This window comes from Muntiacus reevesi, chromosome 18 (genome assembly GCF_963930625.1).
Source record: "Muntiacus reevesi chromosome 18, mMunRee1.1, whole genome shotgun sequence".
Taxonomy (NCBI): domain Eukaryota; kingdom Metazoa; phylum Chordata; class Mammalia; order Artiodactyla; family Cervidae; genus Muntiacus; species Muntiacus reevesi.
Window position 1 is genome coordinate 49,084,655 of NC_089266.1, and position 11,575 is coordinate 49,096,229.

Below are 11,575 nucleotides of genomic sequence, written 5' to 3' on the forward strand. Positions count from 1 at the left end.
GCACGGGCTTCCGTAGTTGCAGCTCTTGGGCTCAGTAGTTCTGGCTCAGGGGTTTAGCTGCTTCACGGCACGTGGAATCTTCCTGGAACAGGGATCTACCCCCGCACTGGCAGGCGGATTCTTATCCACTGTGCCACCAGGGAAATCCAGGCCCAGCAACTGGACATGACCACAGAAGCCTACACATCGTTCAGCTGTTTAGAAACATGCTCTGAAGTTCTCATTCTGCAGTGTTATTTTGATGCCCTGATAAGATACTCTTAGAGCACATGAAACCCAAATTAAAACACTGCTACCAAAAAAAAAGTGAAATTATTCCAGGGCTCCGTTAAATGGAAATCTATAGTAAATATCAGATAGGAGTGAAGAAAGAAACGTACCAAACATTTTTGAGATCTGTTTTTCTGAAAAGAGAGGAAATGGAGAGATGCAGAGATGTATCTGGGTCTTCCCAGTGATGGAAGGCTTCACACAGGCAGTCCTGTACTGACAGGCTCTCACCCTTTTATTAGTGTAACAGGGGCTTCCTTCCCACTGGTAAAGTCTGGATGTAGGCCCCTGGCAGGGGACACAAAGTTTCAGCTTTACTGGACTTGGTCAAGCCTTCTGCTTCATCCCTGGTTTCTTGGGTTGGGTCTGGAATTGATGAGTTAGGTCTAAGATGGACTTCCCTGGTGGCTCAGTGGTAAAGAATCTGCCTGAAGTTCAGGAGATGCACACTCAATCCCTGGGTCAGGAAGGTCCCCTGGAGAAGGGAATGGCTACCCACTCCAGTATTCTTGCCTGGAGAATCCCACGGACAGAGGAGCCTGGAGGGCTACAGTCCTTGGGATCACAGAGTCAGACACGACTGAGCAACTAATATTTTCCTTTTTTTTTTTCAGTCCTAAAAATTCCTTGCCTTCTTCCTCCATTCTGTTTCTCTCCAGACTGTGTTTCTGGCATTTTTCAGTATCTATTTGAGTGCTTCCATGAGCTCAGATTTAAAGACCCATCTGAAAAACTACTGCTGAGAAATAGGTCCATATGCTTAGGATAGACCTCTTAGATCACTGGTTCCTAACTTTCTGGGGGCTACAGACTTCTCTGATTGCTTGATGAAGGCTGTGGAGCCTCACATACAATTTGCTAGTTAGAATTTCTTTCTTTCTTTTTATATGTATTTGTTTGACTGTGCTGGGTCTTAGGTGTGGCTTGCAGGATTTTAGTTACAGCATGTGAACTCTTAGTTGCAGAATGTGGGCAATAGTTCCCTGACTACGGATTAACCCCAGGCTCCCTGCTTTGGGAGCATGGAGTCTTAGCCACTGGACCACCAGGGAAGCCCTTCATTAGAGTTTCAAAGGATTTGTTGACTCTCTCAAGACTGTCAGTGAATCCATGTCAAGATACTCTTTCAGGGGACTTCCCTGGTAATCTGGAGGCTAAAAGTATGGGCTCCCATCAGAGAACTAGATCCCACAAGCAGCAAGCAGAGAGTTTGCACACTGCAACTAAGGTCTGGCACAGTCAAACAAATAAATAAATAAATTTTTCCAGATACTCTTTTGGGCATTAAAATATGCACACTACTATCTATAGATAGTATAGACATATATACTACTATCTATAAAATAGATAACCAACAAGGACCGACTGTATAGTACGGGGAACAATACTCTGTATCTTGTAATATCCTATAATGGAAGAGAATGTAAAAAAAGAATGTATATATGTATATAGATATATATGAATAACTGAATCACTCTGCTATACACATGAAACTAACACAATATTGTAAACCAACTATATTCCAATAAAAACTAAAAAAGACTGTGTTTTGGGTGGTGACTCAGACCCTGGTAGCCTTGGAGTACGGATGCTGTGGCCCTCAGCTGGGAACTGTCTCAAGCCCTGCAGACTCAGCACCCCAACTATGACAGGAATTTGAGTGGCCCTCTTTTTCTTGAAGTCTTGATAGAATTCTAATCGGATAATTGGTTATTCAGAGCAAGATCAAGAGGCTTCTTCTGGCAATGCTCAGAAGCTCTTGGGTTTCTTATCAAAGAGAGGAATAGAGCAGAGTTCTTTGGGGGGATAAAAAAGCTCTGAGTCACTGTTTAATGCAGAGAGAGGGATGGGAAAATCTTCAAGTCTTTGGGAGGAAGTGTAGGCAGTAGATGTTCAAGTCATTTTCCATGTCCACTGAATTCACAGCATAGAATTTTGTGAGTTCTAACATGTGCACCTGGGGTGAAGGGGTAGGGATGGAAAAAGCAGATAGGGTAGGGGGTCCCTGGAGAAAAAGAACCAGTCATGGCTTTCTTGACATAAAAGAAACCAGTTAGGCTTAAGGTATTTTGTCATCTAAGCCTGGTTGCAATGCTTCCCCTTGATCAGGTCTCAGTAATTAATGATCTTGAAAGAGGAGAGGGAAAGCAAGGACAAAAGAAAAGCAGTCAAGAAACAATAGCTTGGACTTCCCTGGTGGTCTAAGAGCTAAGAATCTGCCTGCCAATGCACAGGATGTGAGTTCAACTCCTGGTCCAGGAAGATTCCACATGCCTCGGAGCAACTAAGCCCATGCACCACAGCGACTGAGGCCACATGGCCAGAGCCTCTGCTCTGCAACAAGAGAAGACCACACATTGCAAAGAAAAGCAGCCCCCTCTCTCTGCAACTAGAGAAAGCCCATGTGCAGCAACGAAGACCCAGGGCAGCAATAAAGCAGAGTCCTGGTTCTCCCTCAAGGGATGTACAGAACAAGCTGATACTTATCTTTGAGTTCCACAGAATCTAAGGCCCCTACCCAAGTAGAAGTTAGAATGATGATGCTGACTTTTTATGATCCTCATGTTGTTGTTTAGTAGCTCAGTCGTGTCCAACTCTTTGAGACCCTATGGACTGCAGCACACCAGGCTTCCTTGTCCATCACCATCTCCCGGGCCTTGCTCATACTCATGTCCATCGAATCAGAGATGCCATTCAATCATCTCATCCTCTGTTGTCCCCTTCTCCTCCTGCCTTCTATCTTTCCTAGCATCAGGGTCTTTTCCAATGAGTTGGCTCTTCCCATCAGGTGACAAAAGTACTGGAGCTTCAGTTTCAGCATCAGTCCTTTCAGTGAGTATTCAAGACTGATTTCCTTTAGGATTGACTGGTTTGATCTCCTTGCAGTCCAAGGACTTCTCAAGAGTCTTCTCCAACACCACAGTTCAAAAACATTGATTCTTCGGTGCTCAGCCTTCTTTATGGTCCAACTGTCACATCCATACATGACTACTGGAAAAACCATAGCTTTAACTAGGTGGACATTTGTCAGCAAAGTAATATCTCTGCTTTTTAATACACTATCTAGGTTTGTCATAGCTTTCCTTCCAAGGAATGAGTGTCTTTTAATTTCATGGCTGCAGTCACCAGTTGCAGTGATTTTGGAGTCCAAGAAAATAAAGTCTGCCACTGTTTCCATTGTTTCCCTTTCTATTTGCCATGAAGTGATGAGATCAGATGCCATGATCTTAGTTTTTTGAATGTTAAGTTTTAAGCCAGCCTTTTCACTCTCCTCTTTCATCTTCATCAAGAGGATCTTTAGTTCCTCTTCACTTTCTGCCATAAGGGTGGTGTCATCTGCATATCTGAGGTTATTGATATTTCACCCAGCAATCTTGATTCGAGCTTGTGCTTCCTCCAGCCCAGCGTTTCTCATGATGTACTCTGCATGTAAATCAAATAAGCAGGGTGACAATATACAGCCTTGACGTACTCCTTTCCTGATGTTGAACCAGTTCATCGTCCCATGTCCAGTTCTGTTAACTCTTGACCTGCATACAGGTTTCTCAAGAGGCAGGTAAGGTGGTCTGGTATTCCCACCTCTTTAAGAATTTTCCACAGTTTGTTGTGATCCACACAGTCAAAGGCTTTAGCCTAGTCAATGAAGATTTTTTTTGGAACTCTATTGCTTTTCCTATCATCCAGTGGATGTTGGCAATTTGATCTCTGGTCCCTCTGCCTTTTCTAAATTCAGCTTGAACATCTGGAAGTTCTCAGTTCCCATACTGTTGAAGCCTAACTTGGAGAATTTTGAGCATTACTTTGCAAGTATGTGAAATGACTGCAATTGTGAGGTAGTTTGAACATTGTTAGGGTTCCCTAGTGGCTCAGTTGGTAAAGAATCTGTGCAATGCAGGAGACCTGGGTCGGGACTGGAGAAGGAAATGACAACCCACTCCAGTATTCTTGCCTGGAGAATTCCACAGACAGAGGAGCTGGGCAGGTCACAGTTCATGGGATCACAAAGAGCTGGACATGACTGTGTGGCTAACTTTTTTTTGTGTGTGTGGCTAACTTTTTTGAACATTCTTTGGCATTGGAATGAAAACTGACCTTTTCCAGTCCTGATATTGCAGGAAGGGGGACCCCTTCCAGGGCCCGAAAGTGGGCTTTTGTCTAAAACTTGGAAATGAATTGTCCGAGGAAACACACGTGCTGACAAAACAAGAGACTTCATTGGGAATGCATGCCCGGGTGGAGAGCAGGAGGGCAAGGGAACCCAGGAGAACTGCTCTGCCAAGTGGCTTTCAGTCTTAGGTTTTATGGTGATGGGATTAGTTTCCAGGTGGTCCTTAGCCAATCATTCTGACTCAGAGTCCTTCCCAGCGGTGCCTTGTTCAGCCAAGATGGATGCCAGAGAGAAGGATTCTGGGAGGTGGTCGGACATGTGGTGTCTCCTTTTGACCTTTCCTGAACTCTTCCGGTTGGTGGCAGCTTATTAGTTCCGTGTTCCTTACCAGGACCTCCTGTCGTAACACAGCTCATGCAGATGGTTACTACGGTGCCTGGCCAGGGTGGGCGGTTTCAGTCAGTGTGCTTGCCCGACCACTGTGGCCACTGCTGAGTTTTCCAAATTTGCTGACATATTGAGTGCAGCACTTTCACAGCATCGTCTTTTAGGATTTGAAGTAGCTCAGCTGGAATCCCATCGCCTCTACTAGCTTTGTTGGTAGTGATGTTTCCTAAGGCCCACTTGACTTCACATTGCGGGATGTCTGACTCTAGGTGATTGGTCACACCATCGTGGTTATCTGGGTCATTAAGATCTTTTTTGTATAGTTCGGTATATTCTTGCCACCTCTTCCTGATCTCTTCTGCTTCTGTTAAGTCTATACCATTTCTGTTCTTTATTGTGCCCATCTTTGCATACAATGTTCCCTTGGTATCTCTAATTTTCTTGATCTCTAGTTTTTCCCATTCTATTTTTTCATTATGACCCTCCACAACGTCAGTCAACTGAAGCATGAACTCTGTCGACCTTTACCCCAATTCTATGCTGAATGCCTCTCTAACCCCTGATCCATATCATCAAGGAACATGTCAGCCTACAGAAAGTGAAGGGTGGACAAATTAACATGTTCACTTCTACCCTCTCCACACCCCAGCCCCTCCTGCTTAAAGTATGTGGCACTAAGGATTTTTTTAAATTAAATATTGGAGGAATGACTCTATTGAAAGAGTTGTCCTGCCCGTCATTTTATGCTGACCAATTGGATTTTGAAGAGTGTCTCCCAAAGGCAATGGATTTTTGCTTTGTCTTAGTTAATGCTGAGCATTGAGCATTTGTGGCTGCTGTTAGATTTAATTGTCTCTTCAGGCTACTTCCTATGGTTTATAATAAAGCCATTATGAAAATAGGGCAGTCATCCAGAGTATAGGATTTGCTGGAGGCTCTGGGAGGGAAGAGGAGGGGTAAGAGTAGGGAGCAGGCAGAGATAAACAAGTTTTGGGGTTCTGATACCTACTTCCCCCTTCTGAATTTTAGATATTGTTTGGGGCTGGTGGAGGAATAAATGTACAAATATTCTTTGTTTCTTTGTGTGTGTGTGTTTTCTACCAGTCTTGATCCATATTCACATCCACTTACCTAAGTTTGAGTCATAATATGACAATCTTTCGTGTACTTTTTCTTTTTTTTTTTGGCCACGTTGTGTAGCACATGAGATTTTATAGTTACCCAGCCATGAATCAAACCTACATCCCCAGCATTGGAAGCACAGAGTCTTAACCAGCAGACTACCCGTAAAGTTCCCATGTTCTGTTTTTAAACTTAGCATTATATTACATTTTTAATGATGTTATTTATCCCTTATGCTTTGCTGTGTGCTGTGTACTCAGTCATGCCCTGCTCTTGGCCACTCCATGGACTGGAGTCTGTCAGGCGCCTCCATCCATGGGATTTTCCAGCAAGAATACCGGAGCAGGTTGCCATTTCCTTCTCCAGGGGATCATCCTGACCCAGGGATTGAACTGTGCCTCCTGCGTCTCCTGCATTGCAGGCGGATTCTTTACTACTGAGCCACTAGGGAAGTTTCCTTATTCCTTATGAGTAGTTTTTAAAAACATACACAGCTTTCCTTTCTTTCTGACTGTAATTGTAAAGTATATTCATTATTCTTAAAAATGCAGACAATATGCAAAGAAAGTGAAAGATCACCCTCAATATTTTGAAGTGTATCCTTCAAAACTTTTTTCTATATATATTAATGCATACAAAAATGGGATCATACCACCCTGCCAAACTACCCATGACATTTTTCACAGAGCTAGAACAAATAATCCTAAAATTTATATGGAATCATGAAAGACCCAAATTGCCAAAGCAGTCATGAGGAAAAAGAACAAAGTAGGAGTTCTAACCCTCCCAGACTTAGGATGATACTACAAAACTACAGTATCAGAATAGCATGATATTGGCACAAAAACTGACATATGGATCAATAGAATAGAATAGAGAAATAAACTCACACACTTACAGCCAACTAGACTTAAACAAAGGAGGTAAGAATATACAAATGAAAAAAATAGTCTTTCTCCAAGTGGTGCTGGGAAAGCTGGAGAGCCACAAGCAAATCAATGAAGTTAGAACACACTCTCACACCACACACAAAAATAAATTCAAAACAGCTTAAAGACTTAAATGTAAGACATGACACTGTAAAAACCTCTAGAAGAGAATGTAAGCAAAACGTCCTCTGACATAAATCGTACCACTGTTTTCTTAGATCTGTCTCCCAAGGCGATAGAAATAAAAGCAAAAATAAACAAATGGAACCTAATCAAACTTATAAGCTTTTGCACAGCAAAGGAAACCATAAACAAAATGAAAAGACAACCATGAACTGGAAGAAAATATTTGCAAACACTGTGACCAACAAGGGCTTAATGTCCAAAATAAACAAACAGCTCATACAACTCGATGAGAAAATAACAAACAACTCAATCAAAAAATGGGCAGAACACCTAAATAGACATTTCTCCAAAGAAGACATACAGATGGCCAACAGGCACATGAAAAGATACTCAACATCACTAATTATTATAGAAATGCAAATCAAAATCACAATCAGCTACCACCTCACACTGGTCAGAATGGTCATTTTTTTTTTTTTAATCTACAAATAAAAAGTGCAGGAGAGGATGTGGAGAAAAGGGAACCCTCCTTCACTGTTCGTGGGAATGCAAATTGGTGGAAATGGAAAACAGTATGGAGGTTTCTCAAAAATGAAAAATAGAGCTGCCACATGATTCAGCAATCCAACTCCTGGGTATATAAGCAAACAAAAGCCATAATTCAAAAAGATACAGGCACCCCTGTGTTCACAGCAGCAGTATTCAGAAAGCCAAGACATAGAAACAACCTGAATGTCAATTGACAGATGAGCAGTTAAAGAAGATGTGCCACATGTACACAATGGAATACTACTCAGCCATTAAAAAGGAAGAATGCCGTTTGCAGCAATATGGATGGATCTAGAGATTATCATATTAAGTGAAGTGAGTCAGAAAAAGTAAGACAAGTGCCATATGATATCACTTATATGTAGAATCTAAAATATGACACAGGGGCTTCCCTGTGACTCAAGTAAAGAATCCACCTGCCAATGGAGGAGACACAGGTTCAGCCCTGATCTGGGAAGATCCCACATGCCACAGAGCCATCAAGCCCATGTGCCGCAACTATTGAGCCTGTGTTCTAGAGGCCGAGAGCCGGAATTACTGAGCTCACATGCTGCAGCTCTTGAAGCCTGAGCACCCTAGAGCCCATGCTCCCAAACAAGAAAAGCCACCAGAATGAGAAGCCCGTGTACCACAGCTAGAGAGTAGCCCCACTCTCCGCAACTAGAGAAAGGCCTGTGCAACAACGACGATTCAGCACAGTCAAAAAAAAAGAAAAAACTAAACTAAAAATAGATAAAATAAAAATCTTTTTAAATTATAAAATATGACACAAATGAACTTATCTACGAAACAGAAATAGACTCACAGACAGACAGAACAGACTTGTGGCTGCTGGCAGGGAGGGGATGTGGGGGATGGGTAGCTTAGGGGTTTGGGATTAATAGACGCAAACTATTACACAGAGCATGGTAAATAGAGAGCTATATTCCATATCCTGTGATAAACCACAATGGAAAAGAATAAGAGAAAGAATGTATATCTATGTATAACTGATCACTTTACTGTACAGTAAAAATCAGCATATTGTAAATCAACTATACATACACCAACAAAATAAATTTTAAAATAAATGGGATCATACCATACATGGTATTTTAGTTTGTTTTCCATGTCATTAAATATAGAGTAGTAATTTAAAATTTTTAAGTTTTAATTCATATTTAATCTAAATTATTCATATAAATTTAATTTGTAGAGTGAAAGTCAGTCATATCTTTTTTTTTTTTAATATTATTTTATTAGTTGGAGGCCAATCACTTCACATTTCAGTGGGTTTTGTCATACATTGACATGAATCAGCCATATAGTTACACGTATTCCCCATCCCGATCCCCCCTCCCACCTCCCTCTCTACCCGACTCCTCTGGGTCCTCCCAGTGCACCAGGCCCGAGCACTTGACTCATGCATCTCACCTGGGCTGGTGGTCCGTTTCACCATAGATAATATACATGCTGTTCTTTCAAAACATCCCACCCTCACGTTCTCCTCCAGAGTTCAAAAGTCTGTTCTGTACTTCTGTGTCTCTTTTTCTGTTTTGCATATAGGGTTATCGCTACCATCTATCTAAATTCCATATATATGTGTTAGTATGCTGTAATGTTCTTTATCTTTCTGGCTTACTTCACTCTATATAATGGGCTCCAGTTTCATCCATCTCATTAGAACTGATTCAAATGAATTCTTTTTAACGGCTGAGTAGTATTCCATGGTGTATATGTACCACAGCTTCCTTATCCATTCATCTGCTGATGAGCATCTAGGTTGCTTCCATGTCCTGGCTATTATAAACAGTGCTGCGATGAACATTGGGGTGCACGTGTCTCTTTCAGATCTGGTTTCCTCAGTGTGTATGCCCAGAAGTGGTATTGCTGGGTCATATGGCAGTTCTATTTCCAGTTTTTTAAGAAATCTCCACACTGTTTTCCATAGTGGCTGTACTAGTTTGCATTCCCACCAACAGTGTAAGAGGGTTCCCTTTTCTCCACACCCTCTCCAGCATTTATTGCTTGTAGACTTTTGGATAGCAGCCATCCTGACTGGCGTGTAATGGTACCTCATTGTGGTTTTGATTTGCATTTCTCTGATGATGAGTGACGTTGAGCATCTTTTCATGTGTTTGTTAGCCATCTGTATGTCTTCTTTGGAGAAATGTCTGTTTAGTTCTTTGGCCCATTTTTGATTGGGTCGTTTATTTTTCTGGAATTGAGCTTCAAGAGTTGCTTGTATATTTTTGAGATTAATCCTTTGTCTGTTTCCTCATTTGTTATTATTTTCTCCCAATTTGAGGGCTGTCTTTTCACCTTACTTATAGTTTCCTTTGTTGTGCAAAAGCTTTTAATTTTCATTAGGTCCCATTTGTTTATTTTTGCTTTTATTTCCAATATTCTGGGAGGTGGGTCATAGAAGATCTTGCTGTGATTTATGTCGGAGAGTGTTTTGCCTATGTTCTCCTCTAGGAGTTTTATAGTTTCTGGTCTTACATTTAGATCTTTAATCCATTTTGAGTTTATTTTTGTGTATGGTGTTAGGAAGTGTTCTAGTTTCATTCTTTTACAAGTGGTTGACCAGTTTTCCCAGCACCACTTGTTAAAGAGGTTGTCTTTTTTCCATTGTATATCCTTGCCTCCTTTGTCAAAGATAAGCTGTCCATAGGTTCGTGGATTTATCTCTGGGGAAAGTCAGTCATATCTTAATAACTGAGCTTCCTTGATAGCTCACACGGCCAAGAGCATTGGATCCCTGGCTGGGGAAGATCCCCAGGAGAAGGGGATGGCAACCCCTTCCAGTATTCTTGCCTGGAGAATTCCACGGACAGAGGAGGCTGGCAGGCTATAGTCCATGGAGTCGCAGAATCAGACATGGATTTTAATAATCAGTACTATTTTAGTAGTGAAGTATTTTTTAAACCGATTTTAACTTTAATATTAGAATAGTATTTTTTAAAGGATAGATGTGCCACGGTTTATTTACCCTGTCCTATCCATGACAGCTGTTTCCAAACTGTTAGCACCGTAACAGTCCTCATTTACATCTTCTCTGCTGCTGCTGCTAAGTCACTTCAGTCGTGTCCGACTCTGTGCGACCCCATAGACGGCAGCCCACCAGGCTCCTCTGATCCTGGGATTCTCCAGGCAAGAACACTGGATCGGGTTGCCATTTCCTTCTCCCACATCTTCTCTCCGCAGGGCTAATTGCTCTACGTAGAACTGGGAAAGAATCTGCCTGCAATGCGGGAGATACCCCTGGGTTGGGAAGATCTCCTGGAGAAGGAAATGACAACCCACTCTAGTATTCTTGCCTGAAGAGAATTCCATGGACAGAGGAGCCTGGCTGGGCTACAGTCCATGGAGTCTCAGAGAGTCAGACACGACTGAGCGCCTACACTTTCAGAATTTATGGGTCAAAGCAAATGCCTATTTAACATTTTGCAATACATTTTAAAAATACTAATTACCACTCCCAATAGAAGTGTGCCAAAGAGTTCCTCTCCCCCCACTCTTGCCAATATAATTACCCTTCTTAAAACAGAGGAAAAATAATCTTGAATTAATGTTCAGAGAACACATCTTTCAATTTGGAAACAAACCCACCTTGTCCTCTAGGAAAGTCAAAGTACAGTCGCTCAGTTGCGTCCGACTCTTTGCAACCCCATGGACTGTGGCCCACCAGGCTCCTCTGTCCATGGGACGCTCCAGGCAAAGAATACTGGAATGGGTCGCCATTTCTCTCTCCAGGGGATCTTCCCGACCCAGGGATCGAACCTGGGACTCCCCCATTGCCGGCAGATTCTTGACTATCTGAGCCACCCGGGAAGCCTCCAACGTCGTTAAATATTCCTGTCACTCGCAGGTACCGCCGCCAGATGGCGAGAGGGAGGCCTGAGAAGCCCGCGCGGCTGCAAGGGTTGGCCGACGGCGGGCTGACCCCGTGCGGTCGAAGGCGGGGGAGACAGAGGACCAAACCGGGTGGAGAAAACGGGACCCGCGCCCAGAAAACAGGAAGGGACCGGCCAGGAGAGGGTGTCCAGAGATCCAAGGAAGAAGATGCTGGTTAGGTGAGGGGGCCGGGGCGGCAAGGTCCTAC